At 31.9% G+C, this 19,363-nt stretch overlaps 1 protein-coding gene across 2 annotated transcripts in view; it reads right to left on the bottom strand.

Moving 5' to 3' along the window:
• LOC143052814 (neurogenic locus notch homolog protein 1-like) overlaps positions 1 to 19,363 on the bottom strand; it is a 314,515-nt gene that overhangs the window by 239,743 nt on the left and 55,409 nt on the right. The gene's annotated exons all lie outside the window — the stretch shown is intronic.

Here is a 19,363-nt window from a genome sequence, read left to right as displayed (position 1 = left end):
CGAATTTTTTACTAGTATCCGTCTTATACATTTTCACTTAGTGCACATACGCCCATCATATGGAAAACAAAATGAGGAGGAGTTCCACCAACATTATCAAAATTCAACATTCACTTACTTTATAACACAATTTTCGCTTACATGCTATTATCAATATTGAATATTCGATCAATAAAATTGATTCTTAGATTTTAATATTTATGTTCAATATTTAACCTTAATCATACTTTATTATTCGTTATTAACATCAGACTGTCAGTAAACATCTGAACTTTATATAATTGATTCAAGTTCACAAACTTAACATAGCATATTTATAACATTTGATACAAAATTACAATCTTATTTTTTTATTTCAGGAATTACTTCCTTTTTATTATAAATACCTACTATTACCAATGTTATTTCAACTGATCGGGTGGAGCTTACTTTTTAATTAGCGTAACGACAGTCTATTTGAAGATGTGCGTGATAATGATGATGACCGTTATAATTATAACTGATTTATAATCGCCTATCAGTGTCACCAAACAGATATACAAATGAACTAAGAGTATGATATAGGACGAATAACTGGACACTTTATTGATGAGATTATCCTGAAATACCTGTCTATAGATGGACTGGTCTTAAATAAACGAACAAGTTAGACCCCGCCCAGTCAAGTGAAATAAATCAAGTAAGACATACCTAAAAGTTTGAAAATTGCATAATTTGTCTGTCTTTTTGACAATTCACTTGAAAACTCAACATATCCCTTCACGAAACTTACCAAAGAGGAAATCCTGGCTAACCATAGGTCTTTTCTATGTTCCTTTGGAATTTCAACAAAAGGGAAGAACTGGATCTTCCATTACTGTATTGGAGAACTAAACTACATACAAGAGGAATGACATATACCAGATGGACAGTCAAATTCATAAGTGTCCTTACAAAAAACGGTGTATTGCTGGGTCTTCCAAGTGCATCACAAACCCTCTTTCTAAATTCTTAACATCTATTTTATCAGCAATAAAGACGGGCTTCAAATTTATTGTGAAACTGCCTATTCTAGAGGTGGCAAGAATCAGATGTGGATACTTAAAAATTCAAGAGATCTTTTATAGTACATACAATCTAAATCTCTTTCACTATGTAATAATATTAAAACATTTGTCGTTTCTACACAAATATTTCACATTCCAAACTAAAAGACAAATTGAAATAGTTGGTATTGCCTTGTTTCATAAACAAGAATGGCCAACGTAGATACAAGTATCTTGTCTTAGGGAGGGAAAAATCCTACTTTGTAAAGAATCACTGGTCTGATTCAAACAAAAAGTTCTCTTGATCTAACATTAGCAAGATGCTTGCATATTTGTTACTTTCGGTGGACGTGTTTTTCAATAGACTGTCGGAATTCCAATGGTTAACAAATTGTGCCCCTTTTCTTGTCGACTTGTTTCTTCATACAGGAACTTCTTCGGAAGAAAGATAGGAAGTTTGCAATGTCATTTAAATCTAATTTCCATTATATAGATAGATGATGTTCTTTCACTAAATAAATCAAAATTTGGTGACTATGTTGAACGCCTTTATCCCATCGAACTAGAGATAATTGATATTACAGATACAATTAAGTCGGCCTCGTATCTTGACTTACATCTAGAAATTGACAACGAGGGTCGATTGAAAACAAAACTTTACGACAAAAAAGTTGATTTCAGCTTTCCAATTTTGCACTTTCAATTTCTAAGTTGCTACATTCTAGCAGTACCTGCATATGGTGTATACATCTCCCAATTGATACGATATTCCCGTGCTTGCATTTTTTATCATGACTTTCTTGAAAGATGGTTGCTGCTCACAAGGAAGCTAGTAAAGCAAGAGTTCCAAATGGTAAAGTTAAAATCATCCCTTTGTAAATTTTACGGACGCAATCACGAGTTGTTTGACCGTTATGGAATAACCATTCACAAATGATATCGGATGTGTTCCTTACGTCGTACCTACAATCCCGAATTAGCCAATTTACTCCTCATGTGCACTATTGTTTGTGTTTGTTTGTTTATCTTTTTCATTTTTAGCCATGGCGTTTTCAGCTTATTTTCGATTGATGAGTTTGATGTCCCTCTGGTTTCTTTCGTCCCTTTTGTTATAACCTCGATATACATTTATATATGGGTAAGAAGTTAATTGTTTTTGCAACTGATACAATAGGAACTCATTCGTATGTTAGTGAGGTATAGCCAAAAAACCAAGTCAGCTTAGTTCAGCTATCACAATTAAAACAAAGTACACTTAAATATCTTCTCCTATCGTCGTTGTTTTTTATTCAACAGTTATCATTAAATATTTAATTTTCTATAGAACATTATGATGAATACTACGTATATGTTAGTAGCATCAAACAATTAATCTTGTAATGATTTGTACCAAATGCATACAAAATTGATATTTAAGGAATGTGCTTAGATGTAATTGCATTGTATTACCGTGCGCTTATTTGTAATTGCACTGTATTACCGTTGTTAAGATTATTTATAAGCAATGTATCTCACGAGAGTCCAATTTCAAAAACTTTCAACTTATTTTGAAAATAAAAGTAATTTTAAAAGACAATTCAGTTTTCTAATACTTGTCAATGTCAATGTCGCAAAAAGCTGTTAGAAGGCGCGTAAAAGCAAAAATTCCATGCACTTTAAATTATAACTCATGGTAGGTGTAACATATCTTTGTAGTTGACCCAACAAAATAGGGCAAATAGTCATTAAACATTTGTTAAATGTATTTCCAGTCATTAACATTCATCTGATTGTCTACTGACTATCATGCCGATTGCTAACAAAATAAAGCCAGTTCCTGCATTTACCCTAAATATTTATGTTTTCAAAACAATAGCGCATGTATGGTGAAAAGAGGGAGTTTTTTTTTTCCTTTTTAGTTTACCAATAAAAGAATTATTGCAATCAACATAAGCAACATTCTAAATCATAAGGAGGTAACATAAAAAAATCCACTTTATTTCCAAAACCAGTCTGTTCCTATTGTATCCTACAGTTCCACCTAAAAGCAATGCACTGATAATTTTAAATTATAAGCAAGTGTTACATGACCAGATTTAGACCTTAACCTCAACCGTGATTGTTCCACTGGCCTTATAATTACAGCCAATCTTGCTCTATCATTGCCACGGATCGAAACATATATTTCAACGTGAACATCTTCGAAAGTAGATTGTTCATGGTTCTAAGTTTAGAGAACCCTAACACATCATTGTACCACAACCTCAAACTAGTTATGTATTCAATTGAGGACAGCGAAAGAGCATGAACTAAATGAGAAGGTACACTTTACACTTGCATAATGGGTCGCATCCATAAGTTGAAAAAATGCGTGCATGATCGACCAACTTTGAAACTGTGAACTAGCTGGTATTTACAATAATTATGTTAACTACAAAAACACTCCTTGATAAATTATCTCGATCATTCTATAAAAATAGTATGATATATTTTTGTAGATTTTTCAACCCTGTATGCCACCATTCCCCATGCGTAATTGAAAGATCGTTTACAAGAAATAATCTACAATGCTTTTTCGATTTAAAATGGTACCCTATCCTATACATTTATCACTTTACGATACCAAATGGATAGTTTGTTTAAATTGAACACACTGGTAAAACTTGCTACACTGAGGAGCAAGTGATCAGTATGCTAGATATTCGTATAAATAAGGTATTTGTTGAATTTTGAGGAAGACGTTTTCAAAAATATTTGGGCTTTACTGTTCAATTTCGCATTCGGATATATCAGCGATGTTCTTCACGTTAATAATCCCAATTTTTCTGATTGGGTATCATAAATGTATCCTCCAGAACCGACGTTTGAGAAACTACAGACATGGCTTTCTCTGTCTCGTTTGTAAGAGTTGTACCTCGGATTTGACGTGAACGGTTATCTCAATACCAAAATCTATGACAAACGAGATGATTTTATTTTTCAAATTATAGTGTTTTTTTTCTAGCCTTAACAGTAATATTTCAAATTCAACTGCAAATTGGATATGAATTTCCCAACTCACGTGGTATTCGAAAGCTTACAGCTGCTATTCAGACTTTATGAAATGTAACCAGTGTCTGAGAAAAAGTTGATGGTCCAGGTATATGTTACAGAACATTTGATCCTTTTTTATAAAGCACATCGGAAGATGCCAAAGCCTTGTTGATATATATTCCAATCAACACCACAAATAATACACGACGGACTTGAAGTATAGATTCTAAGAATTGACCGTGTTTTTCATCTTCAGAACGTGTTAAAGTATTCTTTTATTTGTTTTTGTTCTTTTTTTACTTTAAGTCTATTTTTGCTATTTCTATGGATTTTGAGAGACTTATGATTCGTTATTTAAGAAAAAAATGATTTCATATCCTTATAATATCTGAATGCATGTCTACAAAATGTCTGGCAGGGGCGTAGAAAGAAACTACCAAGACAAATTTTTGGGACCCTATGCAGAAAATGACTGGACATCAATAAGCAAGTAAATCAGACCTTTTTGTCTACTATACATGAAAATGTAAATGTAAATTTACAATTTTCCCTTATTCCAGTATGATGCAGGACCCCTCTTTATACCTCGTACAAAAAGTTACTTCGATTTGGCAATTGTCTACACAAAATGGGTACCACTTAGGTATCCCTCCTTGTATCTCTCCTTTGCATCTTTTTTTTTATTTCGTTTATATCAGTAGTGAAGGTGCCTGAGTTTTTCTTTGGTCAAATTACAGAAGCATACTTGTTTCTTTCGATTTGGTTTTCAAATTACTATTCTTTTTATTCTTTAAAAAAAAACCGCATTGAACAGTTAACGTTCAAAAAGGTTGATAACAAAATAGGTAGTTTTAAACATATAAGTTGTATGTTAAGTTTCCTTTGAGATTGTGTTTCTAGGATAAAGTTGTTTTAAAGTGTTATTATATAAGTAAACGTTACGTGAGTCATTGAAAGTTTGTTTACGATTAATGTCTCACTTATCTGACTTTGCTTTATTGTCTGTAATAAACATATTTCGAAAACAATCAGTCACCTCCGATAGAACCCGTAGAAAAATGAGTCATTCATGATTGAAGTCTGACACACTTTCAATGTGCAAAAAAATGATTACAGCACTAGCCAATTGAAACCTTCAAATAAAAAAAAAGTATACAAATGCATACATATCATGTGACTGAAAGAAGAATAGATTTAACTTTTGACAGTTCATCAAGTAAACGAACATATTATCCACCTACTACTTTCTAATCATATCAGTATTTTTATTACTCTTAGTACATTAAACTACATATATGTATGACGTTTATTTTGTATTTCTCACATACATTCTGGAATTCTGGTAGCCTATTTTGACCTCATTAACTATGTCCTTATATTGGTGCAAATATTTGCTGAACGCTGATATTCGAAATTATAAAAAAACGTCTATGAACAAATAAATTGTACTTAAATTCTCAAACTTTATATTGTACTAATAAACCCCACCACACGGCCACAACTTTCATCGTGCCTCATGTACCTATCATCAAACTTTATAATAATAAAAAATGGTGCAGAACCAGTATCACAACTTGTTATACTATTTCCCATCTATAGATATTTAAAACAAATAGCAAACGGGAAACACACAATTTCAAACGAAATAAAACATACATTAACTTCTTTCACCAAGTATCTGTCAACAATTATTTTGTGTTCATTTCATTTCATTTCTGGTTGTTGTTGAACCAACTATTTGTAATCCAACAATTTATGAAATACAGTCTAGTACAGTACAAAATTTAAATAACACTTTGTAAGATTTGATAGACCGAACACTAAACAGGCTATGGTTAAATAAAAAAGAAACAAACAAACAAAAAATAGTATATAAGACACAATACAGAAAATAAAGACTAAGCCACTAGAACCCCACCTAACACATGGGATGTTTTCAGATGCTGTGGACGGGTAAGCAGACCCTGCTCCACATGTGGCATCCGTCGTGTTATTCATGAAATTATACAACCAGTAAATAATCTTATTAGACCTTTTCAACACCTCTCGACACCTACAGTTGAGAACGACTACGACAGGTAAAATGTGAAGGGTCGTCTCAAAAATAAAAATAAATGAAATCATTATTGATTTTATTACTTTCATTGACAATGATACAACTTTCCTACAGAGTCCAAATGACATGATTTTTTAGGTCTTTCCACCTTTCCGTGGAAAGACCTATTGGATTTCTCCTGATTATTATTATTATTATTATTTTTTTTTATTCTTCCGCCTAATTCTTTTCTTGCGTAGTATTGATGTTTCAAATGTTTTCATATCAAAATAGATCCTTATTGGTGGAAAGACCTTCAATTGTTCTCTGAACAATTGGTTTTTAATTTATATAGTTTATCTTTTGATACGTTGACGTTCTAGCTGTCCTGGTGGAATTTGGAAAATGAAAAGAACAAAGCATGCTTAATTGTGCTTAAAATTCAATTAAACAATGTATTATGTCTGTTTACAAAGGCGGCACAGGTTTCCACAGTGTCTGTTAGTTTTGGCCTTGGGTGCCTCCATAATGTACTCAATACTTTGTATATTTTTAATTTACCAATTTGGTGTTCCACTCGAATTCTGTATTCACCAATCACGCTATTAAATTTGCTGGGCTTTTTTCAAATTTTATGGCTTACGATTAATTTGAGGTGTTGTAAAGGGTGTAACTAAAGGATGGCGATTTGGATAAACTTTGTCTCTAAGGAGAACACAGTCCTCCGGGAAATGCATTTCTCCTTATTTTGATCCAAAACATCCCTAAAGGCTTATGTATGGTCATAGATGAGATAAAAAAAAATCTAAAGTACGAAAAAAAAAGAACTGAAAAAGGTACAAAACTTTGTTCCGCAAATTGGATATAGAGAAACACATTCTGACCCGGTGAAAACAAAACAAAGTACAGCAATGACAGTGTATCAACTTTTTGTAAGAATCCAAAAGGTCATTTTCAGGAACAGAGGAAGCACACTATGACGAAGGGACAATGTATGTTGTTTTCGGGACATCAGCCGTTGGTCTCAAAGCCCCTGCTTAGCACTGACCATATTGATTTTGTAATGTCAACGAGCTTTATAGTGTTAACTAACAACTTGCAATATTAATTCCATATACGCATTGTAAAAAAAATATGTACTGCTTAGATGTTGTAACATAAAAACGAGAAGTCAATTATATGTTTTTCTTCAAAATTAATCATGAAAACATCAACTCTAATAAAATATCTTGAGGCGGAGAAGTCCGCCGTTGATAAAAAAAATCAAAATAGATATGATATTTTCCTAAGACCTTCAAAATCTATATGTGATTATCCATCCAGAAATTGAATATGTACATCAACTAAGGTGAAGACCGGTTAAAAAATACCAATTTGGTCGTGTTCACAAGTGTTGTACGGACGATACGGACAGTCCAGTATTTACTTCTTTTATTTTATAAATTTTGGAAAATTCATCAAAGCTTTAAATTTTACACCAACAAATTAATCGTTATTTACTTGCGGCAAATATTTGGTAAAAGACTCACATAATCATAAAATTGAAGAGAAGCGGACCAGGATTCAGAATGGTTGCTGTATTTGTTTTAATCAATTCAACATGAAATGTCGTGTAAATACATACAAAATAAGAAAACTATATGACAGATATATATATTTATTTATCTATTTGGTTGACATGTATTATGAAGCTATATAGTCAAGGCAGTATATAACAATATGTAACGTATTGATAATCATGAAGGTTTTTGTCTTTGAGACGACCCATCCATTTTACCTGTAAACTGTAGGTGTCATTAGTCGGTGTCAAGAGATGTTGAAAAGGTCTATTTGGAAGGTCACATTCGTGATAAGCAAACGTAATAACGACATAAGGACCAAATACGTGAGTTATATTTTCCAACTTTCAAACATTGGAAAACAATCTGATATTGATTGCAAATTGATAAAAAACAAAAGTTTGAAGTATTGTATGTTGTTCGTATACCATTTTGTGTATAATCATGATAATGGTAATTTAGAAATTTAATTAAATCAGTGAACATCAAAATTACCCCAAATCTATGAAGAAAGGAGTGTCTTGTCGTCCCGCCTTGTTCTCAATACATTCTAAATTTTATTTTATACCTAAACGACTGTTCTTTGTGTTTAACTCGTTAAATGTATAATACGTGAAATAGTAGTCTTGGCTAAAAAAAAGTTATTTGTAAAATGCGCACTGTCATGTGGAAACTATATAATCGTTAAAGATCATATTTCGAAGAATTACTTAAAGATACGTATTTACCTTTTTAATTATCCTGTTTCGTGGTTTTAAACCAAATTTGTCATCTCATTTTGATCGTATTAAGTATAATGGTTTGAATGTGACACTTTGTATAACATTTGAATAATGTAGTTTTAGAATTACTGAAATAGTATCGTCTGGGAAATTGAAATCCAGTGACCATTTTTGTCATCCATATATGCAGTAATGACAATAAAGTGTTGATCATTGAACAAATACAACTTAAACAATATATATTGACAACCATGCATTAATAATGGGAGTCATACACATTGGGTGTCGTTTACATTGTTAACCGTTCAATAAAAATGGTGAAAATATATACATACAAATGAGACGCATTTTCTGTCAAAATGACATTTGTGTTTTTTTCTTCATTTTATAGATATTGATTTTTAAATCCATTAAAGGAATTACCTTATTATATTTTGTTGCCAGTACAATAACTTTACGAGTGTTGTGCACACTGAAGAATCTGTGTAATAGTTTATTCAAACGGGTTTGTCACATCTGTAAGGTTATTACGTTCAGACAGAACCAATGCTATATTTTCTAAGTATATCTTTATAATTTAATTATAATACAAAATTCCGGTTGAATGGAATAAATAGGAATAATTTCAAACTTTTTTATGACCAATAGTCAATTAATTTGTTTAAATGTTTATTTGTGAAAAATCTGTTATGTCACCCAAAGTTGTATACAAAGTCATGTTTTTTTAACAATTGATAGGTAATTACAAACTCGGATCGAAAAATGTACCTTACATCAACGAATTAAGTACGAGGTCATGCATGATAGGCAGCCCTGAGATATCTAAATCTGATGTAAAATAAAATGGCAAAGCGGAATTAACAACCGAATGTAACAAAACAAATTTGTTTTAAAAGGTTATCCAATATAAATTGATATTTACATTTAAAAAAAATATTTTAAAATGTTTAAAAACGTCATTTAATTGTTAAAATCTCAGATAATTTTAACTCCGTCCTTCGTGTAATAGGTCTATATAATATATTAAGAAATGCCAAATTCCATGAATATATACAATCCTTATTAGAAGTGTATTTATTCCTAAAAACGTCAAAGCTTCTTTTCTTTTAAAACAAGTTTATATTCCAGATATGTTGTCTGGTAGCATATGTCAAGCGAAATAGTCTGATACATTTTAATTTCAACACAATCGTCAGTTCTTAACCCTCATACGGAGAGTTTTAGAGTACATACAATCTAAATCTCTTTCATCTTGTAACAGTATTAAAACATTTGACTTTTCTACTCTGTACACAAGTATTCCACATTCCAAACTAAAAGACAAATTGAAAGAGTTGGTATTACTTTGCTTCATAAAAAAGAATGGCCAACGTAGATACAAGTATCTTGTCTTAGGGAGGGAAAAATCATACTTTGTAAAGAATCACTCTGATTCAAACAAAAGATTCTCTGAAACCGATATTATCAAGATGCTTGATTTCTTGATTGACAACATATTTGTAACGTTCGGAGGACGTGTTTTTCAACAGACTATCGGCATCCCAATGGGAACAAACTGTGCCCCTCTACTTGCCGACTTGGTTCTTTATTACTATGAGGCTGATTTCATGCAGGAACTTCTTAGGAAGAAAGATAAGAAGTTAGCAATACCCTTTAACTCTACTTTCCGCTATATAGATGACGTTCTTTCACTAAACAATTCAACATTTGGTGACTATGTGGAACGCATCTATCCCATCGAATTGGAGATAAAGGATACTACAGATACAGTTAAGTCGGCTTCATATCTTGACTTACATCTAGAAATTGACAATGAGGGTAGGTTGAAAACAAAACTTTACGACAAAAGAGATGATTTCAGCTTTCTAATTGTGAACTTTCCATTTCTAAGTAGCAACATTCCAGCAGCACCTGCATACGGGGTATATATCTCCCAATTGATACGATATTCCCGTGCTTGCATTTCCTATCATGATTTTCTTGATAGAGGGTTACTGCTCACAATGAAGCTATTAAACCAAGAGTTCCAAATGGTGAAGTTGAAATCATCCCTTCGTAAATTTTACGGACGCCATCACGAGTTGGTTGACCGTTATGGAATAACCGTTTCACAAATGATATCGGATATGTTCCTTACGTCGTAACTACAATCCCCTTCCCTTTCATGAATGTGACCTACCGAATTAGACTATTTACCGGATTTGTAATCACATAAGCAACACGACGGGTGCCACATGTGGAGCAGGATCTGCTTACCCTTCCGGAGCACCTGAGATCACCCCTAGTTTTTGGTGGGGTTCGTGTTGTTTATTCTTTAGTTTTCTATGTTGTGTCGTGTGTGCTATTGTTTTTCTGTTTGTCTTTTTCATTTTTAGCCATGGCGTTGTCAGTTTGTTTTAAATTTATGAGTTTGACTGTCCCTTTGGTATCTTTTGTCCCTCTTCTTTTACATGAATTGCAGTTCATAATTTCAACATTTCTTTTCAAAACTTATAAAAACAACAAATAAACAGACAATGCATTTGTTTGTAATGATGTCAGTATTTGTGTAGATAATTCTTACATTTTACGAATGGCTATATGATGCCTTTCAAACAAAGCTGCCTTCTTCGTCCTTACACAAACGAATAAATGATTGAGCAATATAAGTTGTATTATGTAGAATATTTGAACTCTGGTTGACAGTTGTCTCAATATAAACTGAAGACGTTTGATTGAATGCCTCCTGTAGAAAGAGTGCCGATTTATCTGCCCGATACAAACGTTATCCTTCATTCTGTTAAAGCTTTATGTGTAGCTTCTCACAAGGTTGAAAAACTATCGCTCATATCAGTTTGTCATCGACTTTAGCATGCATAATATACTTGCTGAGGGAAATACACCAGAAGGAGTTCACCAATCGAGTTCCGCATTTTTATGTAGCCGTTGTATTGAAATGACCTTTACTTATACATGTTATAGCCTATATCATGATTATTTCGATGATATATAAAAAAAGTAAAAACACAAAAATACTGAACGCCGAGGAAAATTCAAAAAGGAAAGTCCCAAATCAGCGTGAGAATGCGTATCATATTTGTCTTGATATTGAGCATGCAATAGCTTTGTTGGAAAATTGCATGTTTCGACATTGAGTTGATCACCGACAGTGGATTTATTCGGCATATGTCTGTCTCGGATGATTGATACGACGTACATAAAAAAACATTGACTCATAGTTTAGAGGATACATTGATGTGTGTACTATCGATCACATCTTTAGAATGGTCAATATAGTGAATGTAGTATTTAATTGGCCTAACTGTTAATGCCATTTAAAATTTGCGGTGAATTTGTTAATAAATGCTAACAACTTAAATCACTCATAAAAGAATTTAAAGATAATTTAGAAAAGAGATTCTTACCTTTTTTCTGTTATTGCATATATTTTTGTTAACAAAATTGATATGGTTTTCCTTGAAGGTTTTGTTTCTTGTTTTTAGAAATATGAAAACATTAAGAAAAATCTAGAAGTTATATAATCTGTATTACATAAGAATTACCTGATGAATTAAAACTGCGTATATCTACTCCCATATGGCCTTGTCCGACTTTTCCTTTTAAAGACCATGTCATCGTTGTGTCGTGAATTAACAATGATGAAAAACACTATTTTATGTATTTTTGTTACAACAATGAAATGACAGTTTTAAAACTGTTTTCAGATTTATTAAATTACACTTTCAACAGTATTAAATATTTACCTCTGTCCTTCCTTTCTAACGTGTATTTGTTTATTTGTTGTATTATTCAAAATATTTAAATAGATATTAATTTTTTGTTTTTAAAATAATTTTTCAAATGAGCCATTTAAGTGGAGATAACTCATTTAGTAAAAAATATATACTGGGCTGATAGGGAACAATTTTAATTGTAGCAAGAAAACAAGTTGTGTGACACCATAATTCGTTTTGTTTTCTTAAAACATATTATAAAACCTACCTTCTCACAATTTATTTCAAAATTCTGTCTCATAGATTTTTTTTTTGCACACACATGTGTTTTTTCATGAACAATCTAACCACATTTAGGCAATTTTCAATGACTCATGGTTTGGAAAATCGCACGGTGGCCCATACTTTTTATTATATCTGTATATTAGTAAAATTTTCATTTTTGCAAAGTATATGGAAATTATATCCAAAAAAAATATATGCTTCTGATCTACCTTAATGGCAAACGATACAGTTACAGGGGAGGTAATGACGTTGCTAACGTAAATTGTTATTTCCGCGACGTCAAACTGTGACTTATCGGGAAAAGATGTAGTTTTCGATTGTTTTATTATTTAAACTGATTTAACTTGAAAACGAGTACATGGACCCCTCTTTTTTTAAAATGACATTTGGTTTGATTACGTATGAAGATCATGTGTTTCAATTTTCATGAAATATTCAACAGTGCATTTTTTTTTAAATTTGATAAATAAACAGCAAAAATTACGTTTTTTTTTCTACATTCATAAATATTTGATACCTATGACTTATTTGAATAAATAAAATGTACCAATTTATAGAACATTCATATAAAACAGAAATTACATATAATTTAACAAAAAAATCAGCTTGTGATTATCTTTTAAAACAAAGAAACAGATGTGTATTTCTGTCGAAAGGAAAAATACGTCCACAAATCCGAATTTTGGGTAAATATGTGAAATTTCAACCTAAACTTACTCAAAATGTATCACATGATGGTATATTTTTTATTTCATATTTCATTAATCAGGTAAAAAATAGCCTTTAGCAAATGTTCATCAATATTTCATTATTAGATCAAAACTGTATCGTATGCCCTTATAATGCACTTTTGATAGCAACAGATTTGAGTCGGCATTATAGTAATTCCGTAGTTTACCAACAATAGCTGGTGGGATTATTTTTTAATCTAAAATTAAGGTACCAACATGACAATCTTTTTTCTTTTTTTAAATCTCAAACATTATCCAAACATAAGCTACAGATTTGAGCGCGGTAATATTAATTCCGCAAAAACGGATCGGAATCAGTTATGACGTAGACAGTAATCTTTCTAATCGTAATCATGTTCATTGCCCAAAACAATGATGAAAGCACATCATATAATGACGTTTCGACATCATAAAATGAAGTTAACCAAAGAATAAGATTACAAGCACATAATATAATGACACAACCACATCATATAAAAATGTTTGCACATAATATAATGACACAAGCACATAATATAAAGATGTTTGCACATAATATAATGACATCACCACACCATATACGGATATTTACACATCATAAAGGTATAGTTGCACATCATATAAGTATACTTGCACATCATATAAGTACATCTGCACATCATATAAGTATCTTTGCACATCATATAAGTATATTTTCACATAATATGAGGATATTTGCACGTCAGATAAGAATGTTTGCACATTATATAAGTATATTTGTACATCATATAAGTATACATACACATCAAATAAGTATGTTTGCACATCATATAATGATGTTTGCACATTATATAAAGGTGTTTGCACATCATATAATGACCAGTGTACATCATATAAAGATAAATGCACATCTGATCCTGAAAAATGCACATCATATAATGAAAATGGTCATAACAAGACAGTTATGGCGTTCCATCAATTGTATCCATACGTTATGTACATGCTATAAAACATTATCCATTTAGAGGCACTCACTATACTCATTGGTGATAATGGAAACACTTATGGACATCTTTTGATGACACAGATTACATTTCAGTATATTTAATTTGCTTATAATAAAATGGCGAAGCTGAATCAACAAAACGAATGTTGTAGTTATCTGTCTTTAAAAACCATTTTTTTAGCACCTGGCCTTCTTGTCATGCTCTTTTCATCAAAGAATAATTATCTAATGTTTCAAAGCTACCTTGAATTCATATCTTATATGAATGCAATTACAAAATTGTGGTGAATTTGTTTATACATATTTATAACTTATATCACTCATACAAAAATATAAAAGAGAGTATAAAAGTGAGATTCTTACATTTTTCATTTTTTGCATATAATTGTGTTTACAAAAATTCCTATTCTTTTCCTTGAACTTCTTGTTTCTGGTTATCAAAAAAAAAAATAATAAAAACATAAAGACAAATGTAGAAGTTATATAATTTTTTTTTCAAACGAAATACTTGATGAATAAATTCTGCGTACTTCTACATGTTCTACTCACATATGGCCTTGTCCGACTTTTCTTTTTTTGTAAATACTATGTTAACGTTGTGTCGTCATATAACAAAAACACTATTTAAAAGTATAATATGACAAGTATTTACAATGAAATGACAGTTTTAAAATAGTTGAATCCCATTTCATAAAAAAACATTTTGAACAGTATCAAATCTTTACCTTTGTCCTGCATTTCATGACTAGTTTTATAAATGTGTTTTTTTTAATGTTGATGTATAGTTTGATAGATACATGTACAATGTATATGTACGTCGTATCAGTCAGTTCAGTATCAGGCACAAAGCTTAATGTAAAACACATTAAAGTGATTTCCATCTCAGATTCGTCTTGCTATAATTTAACAAATAATTAATAAAATATAGACACAACATTTTAGAAATTTTAAGTAGCATGAATAGTGTTTTAAACAGCTACTAACACGTTGTTGTAGCAACGCAAACATTTGTTTTATTCTATTTAAGGTTTTTTTAATGATTTTTAGCCGAAATCGCAATTTAAATCTAATGCATTAGAGGATACAAAAATTGGAAACAACACGTTTAATAGTTCCATGCATTCGAAGCGTTTTTTCTGAATATACCTTCATCAACCACGCTCAAAGCCAAACTTTTGAAATCCGGGGATGTATAAGTACCGAAACTGTTGAAGAGCTGTATGTCAAAAATATCTAAAATAAAAAGCCAAATGTATCTAAAGTCAACTTTGCCTGATGGAGTTGAAACCTTAGTTTTCTTGTAATTTCAAAATTGATCAACGGACAATTTTGGAAAAGATTGTTAAATCATGTCAGTACCGAAGTTCTGACTTCTGAGCTGATGATACCCACAAGGACTGATAGTCCACCAGCAGAGGTGTCGACCGAGTAATCTACAAATTGGAAACAATACGTTCAATAATTCTTGCGTCATGCATGATAAACGCGACACACTTCAGCTGTAGTCACATATTCACTGGAGCTGGAATCGCGTATTCACGATTTGTACCAGTCTCCTTGATAGGACCATTCCCGATTAGAATTCGTCAACAGTATTATCAAGGTGCTATGATTCAAGGCTGCACATTCGAGCTTTAATTGAAATTTGTAAAATCATTTATTGCAATCGTGGTTCAATCAAATATTGTTCAGGAAGTGTTTAAATTCAGCACTGCCTAGCCGAATTTGTCCAGATCATCCCAATATCGTTCCGATTATAATCCGATGTGTATATTTTTCAAGGTAAACATCAACCAAATATGTTCAGATAGCATACTGATTCTACCGAATATGTCGAGACATTGTTATGATTTTAATTTGATATATATTTAAATCTGCCACAATTGTTATCCGACAAATAAAAATCGGCTGAGTATCCCCGAATTTTATATAACGCCCGTACTGTCATTGGTGTTTGTCCGACCTTTTTAGACTATTCCCGACCATCAGAATCTGTTACGAACGTAAACGACTCCGTAAAAGCTAATTTTACATTACCAATCAGCTGATGATTTATTTCCAAGCAATAAGGAACTTTCCACATGCATTTAGAGAACTGGAATGCAAGCACGTGAGGATAAAGTGCAAAACTAGATTTTGGTTAACTGACTACAAAGGATTTTTGTCAATCACACTACTGGCCCTCGTCGACGTAGACTACAAGTGCATATATTTGTGTTGTTGGAGGTGTGTCCGACAGTCAACTCGTCAAACAATCTGAGCTAAGACATTTGATCGATTAAGATAATCTCTTCCCGGCAATAAGTTGAACACTTATATCTCATGACTTAATATGATGTTTTCACAATACGACGGTTGTAATGTAAATAAATTGGGTGTGATGTTGCATAGTTTCTAGTTTTCTAAAATGTATCATGTGGGATGCTGTTTGTCTTGTCGGTTTTCTCCATGAATGTTTCGGTGTTTCCCCGAACTTTGGGTTTGATCTTTCATGGTGTATCTTTGATCTCTCTTATAAAATGTTTAATATCAAACAATTATACAGAAGGATTTTTTGCAAAGTTAATCTATGGTATAGTAAAAACTAGATATGAGCAATGCGCCCTATCTGACATGTCTTATACCCTGAATTTGAGGTCAAAATCGGCCCTGACCGGAGCTACTCCTTTGACAAATAGTGATTTTGGCATACAACTTGAAATAGTGACGCTGTCTGTACACAAATGATGTCACTACATGATGAAAGGAAATTATAAATCTAACACTATGTATGAGGATGTACCTGTATTGGGGAGATAACCGGACAAACCATGATCTCTTTAATATTTGTGCAGCTTGTACCAAACAAAACGACTTATTCAAACTTTCTCTCATTTTAAGAATATTTGAAAAAAAACCATCAAAATCCTGTTGCCATGCACACCTTATATATGCATGTGTATGAACATCCTTCCCCCGACATTTTTTTCGTTTGGTCATACACAACCAATGACAATCTTTTCTTGCAGAATTAGGTTAGAAGATTTCAGATCTGCAACCCTTTTATAAATACTTGTATTTAAGTGTATAACAGATTAGAGGTCGAACAGTGGTCAGATTTAGTCGTATAGATATCGGATATTGGTCGAATTGGTCTGAGATTAAAAAAAAAGTAGTTGTAGTAATCGGGAAGCGATCTGGAGTTGGTCAAGTTAATCTTGATCACAGATCAAACAAATTGCCGAGGATTGAGAAACGATCGTAATTAGTCGAGTAAAGGTCGAAATGATCGAGTACTGATCGGTAAAATATTTGTACACGGACCAAACTCTATCCGTAAACGATCCTTTTTCGATCAATTCATTCTTTAAGTTATTAGAAAGAGGAACAAAAGATACTAGAGGGACATTCAAGCTCACAGATAAAAAAAATAACAATACCATGGCTAAAGGAAACTAGAGGCTCTCAAGAGCCTGTGTCGCTCAACTTGGTCTATGTGCATATAAACAATAAACACAGATAAATTCATGACAAAATTGAGTTTTGGTAATGGTGATGTGTTTGTAGATATTTCTTTACTGAATATTCTTTTTGCTACAATTATCTCTATCTATAATGAATTTGGCCCAGTAATTACAGTGGAAAATATTTCCTAAAAATTTACAAAAATTAATGAAAATTATTAACAATTGACTATAATTTAATTTTGGATGTAACGCGTCTTCTGATTGGCTGACGTTATTTTGTTATGAGCCCATAGACATAATTTATTCATGTGACCGTGACGTCATCAACGTTTTTTCATGGTTTTCTACGGTTTAAATTTAAAATGGAATTTAGAATTAAATTATAAGAAATGATTGTAATATTTTTTCTGTCTATTCGAAAAAACATAAAAAAATGTGGTGCAAACTGTTAAATAACCCGTTACGCGCATTATTCAGTGTGCACCAAATTGTTTCTGTTATTTCTTCATAGACAGTAAAAATATTACAGTCATTCCTTAAATAAAGAGCAATAACTCCTTAAAGGGTCAATTGACAATTTTGGTCTTGTTGACTTATTTGTAAATCTTATTTTGCTGAACATTATTGCTGTTTACTAATTCTAATTACTAATTCGGGGGCAGCAACCCAACAACAGGTTGTCCAATTTGTCTCGAAATTTCAGGGCAGATATATTTTGATCTGATAATTAGTTTTATCTCGTCAGATTTGTCTTACTGATTTTGTTTTTGAGTTATAAGCCAAAAACTGCATGTTACCCCTATGTTCTTTTTTAGCCATGGCAGCCATCTTGGTCGGTTGGCGGGGACACGCCACACATTTTTTAAACAATATACCTCAATAATGATTGTGGCCAAGTTCGGTTTAATTTGGCCCAGTAGTTTCAGAGGAGAAGGTTTTGTAAAAGATTAGTCAAAATTGACTATAAAGAGCAATAACTCCTTAAGGGGTCAACTAACCATTTTAGTCATATTAACTTATTTGTAGATCTTACTTTGCTGAACATTATTGCTGATTACATTTTATCTCTTTCTATAATAATATTCAAGATAATAACCAAAATCTGTAAAATTTCCTTTAAATTACTTATGTCGGGGCAGTAACCCAACAACCCGTTGTCCGATTCATTTGAAAGTTTCAGGGCAGATAGATTTTTACTTGATGAACGATTTTACTCCATCTCAGATTTGCTCTAAATGCTTTGGTTTCAGAGATTTAAGCTAAAATCTATATTTCACCACTATGTTCTATTTTTAGCCATGGCAGCCATCTTGGTTGGTTGGCCGGGTCACGCCACATACTTTTTACACTACATACCCCAAAGATGATTGTGGCCAAGTTTGGATTAATTTTGCCCAGTAGTTTCAGAGGAGAAGATTTTTGTAATAGATTACTAAATGTCGATACTAGTCAATTGTACATGGTGTTATAGCTAGATAAACTTCTCATTTTTATGACAGGTGCATACCATTGTGTTTACAACATTGTGTTAACAAATCAATCAGACATAATCATAATATACATAACAGTTCTTATCCTTTCGTTTGATGTGTTTCATCATTTCATTTTGCCATTTGATTAGCGAATTTCGTTTTGAAGTTTTTTTGGAGTTCAGTAGTTTTGTGATTTTACTTTTTAACGCATAAACTACACCATTCAATTTTGAGATAACATACAAAAAGATAGCTTTAATTGTATGCTTTCAGTTAAGAAAAAGAACAAATGGGGTCACCGGACTTGTTTTCTTGCTACATTAAAAAAATGTAAATTCCTAACACATTCTATTGTAAAAGCACCTTAATCTGAATTATATGTCCTTGTATGTGAGTTGC

The sequence above is a fragment of the Mytilus galloprovincialis genome, chromosome 11, assembly GCF_965363235.1.
Source record: "Mytilus galloprovincialis chromosome 11, xbMytGall1.hap1.1, whole genome shotgun sequence".
NCBI lineage: Eukaryota > Metazoa > Mollusca > Bivalvia > Mytilida > Mytilidae > Mytilus > Mytilus galloprovincialis.
Note: the sequence above shows the minus strand (reverse complement) of the source record. Positions and strands in the feature narration are given on the sequence as shown.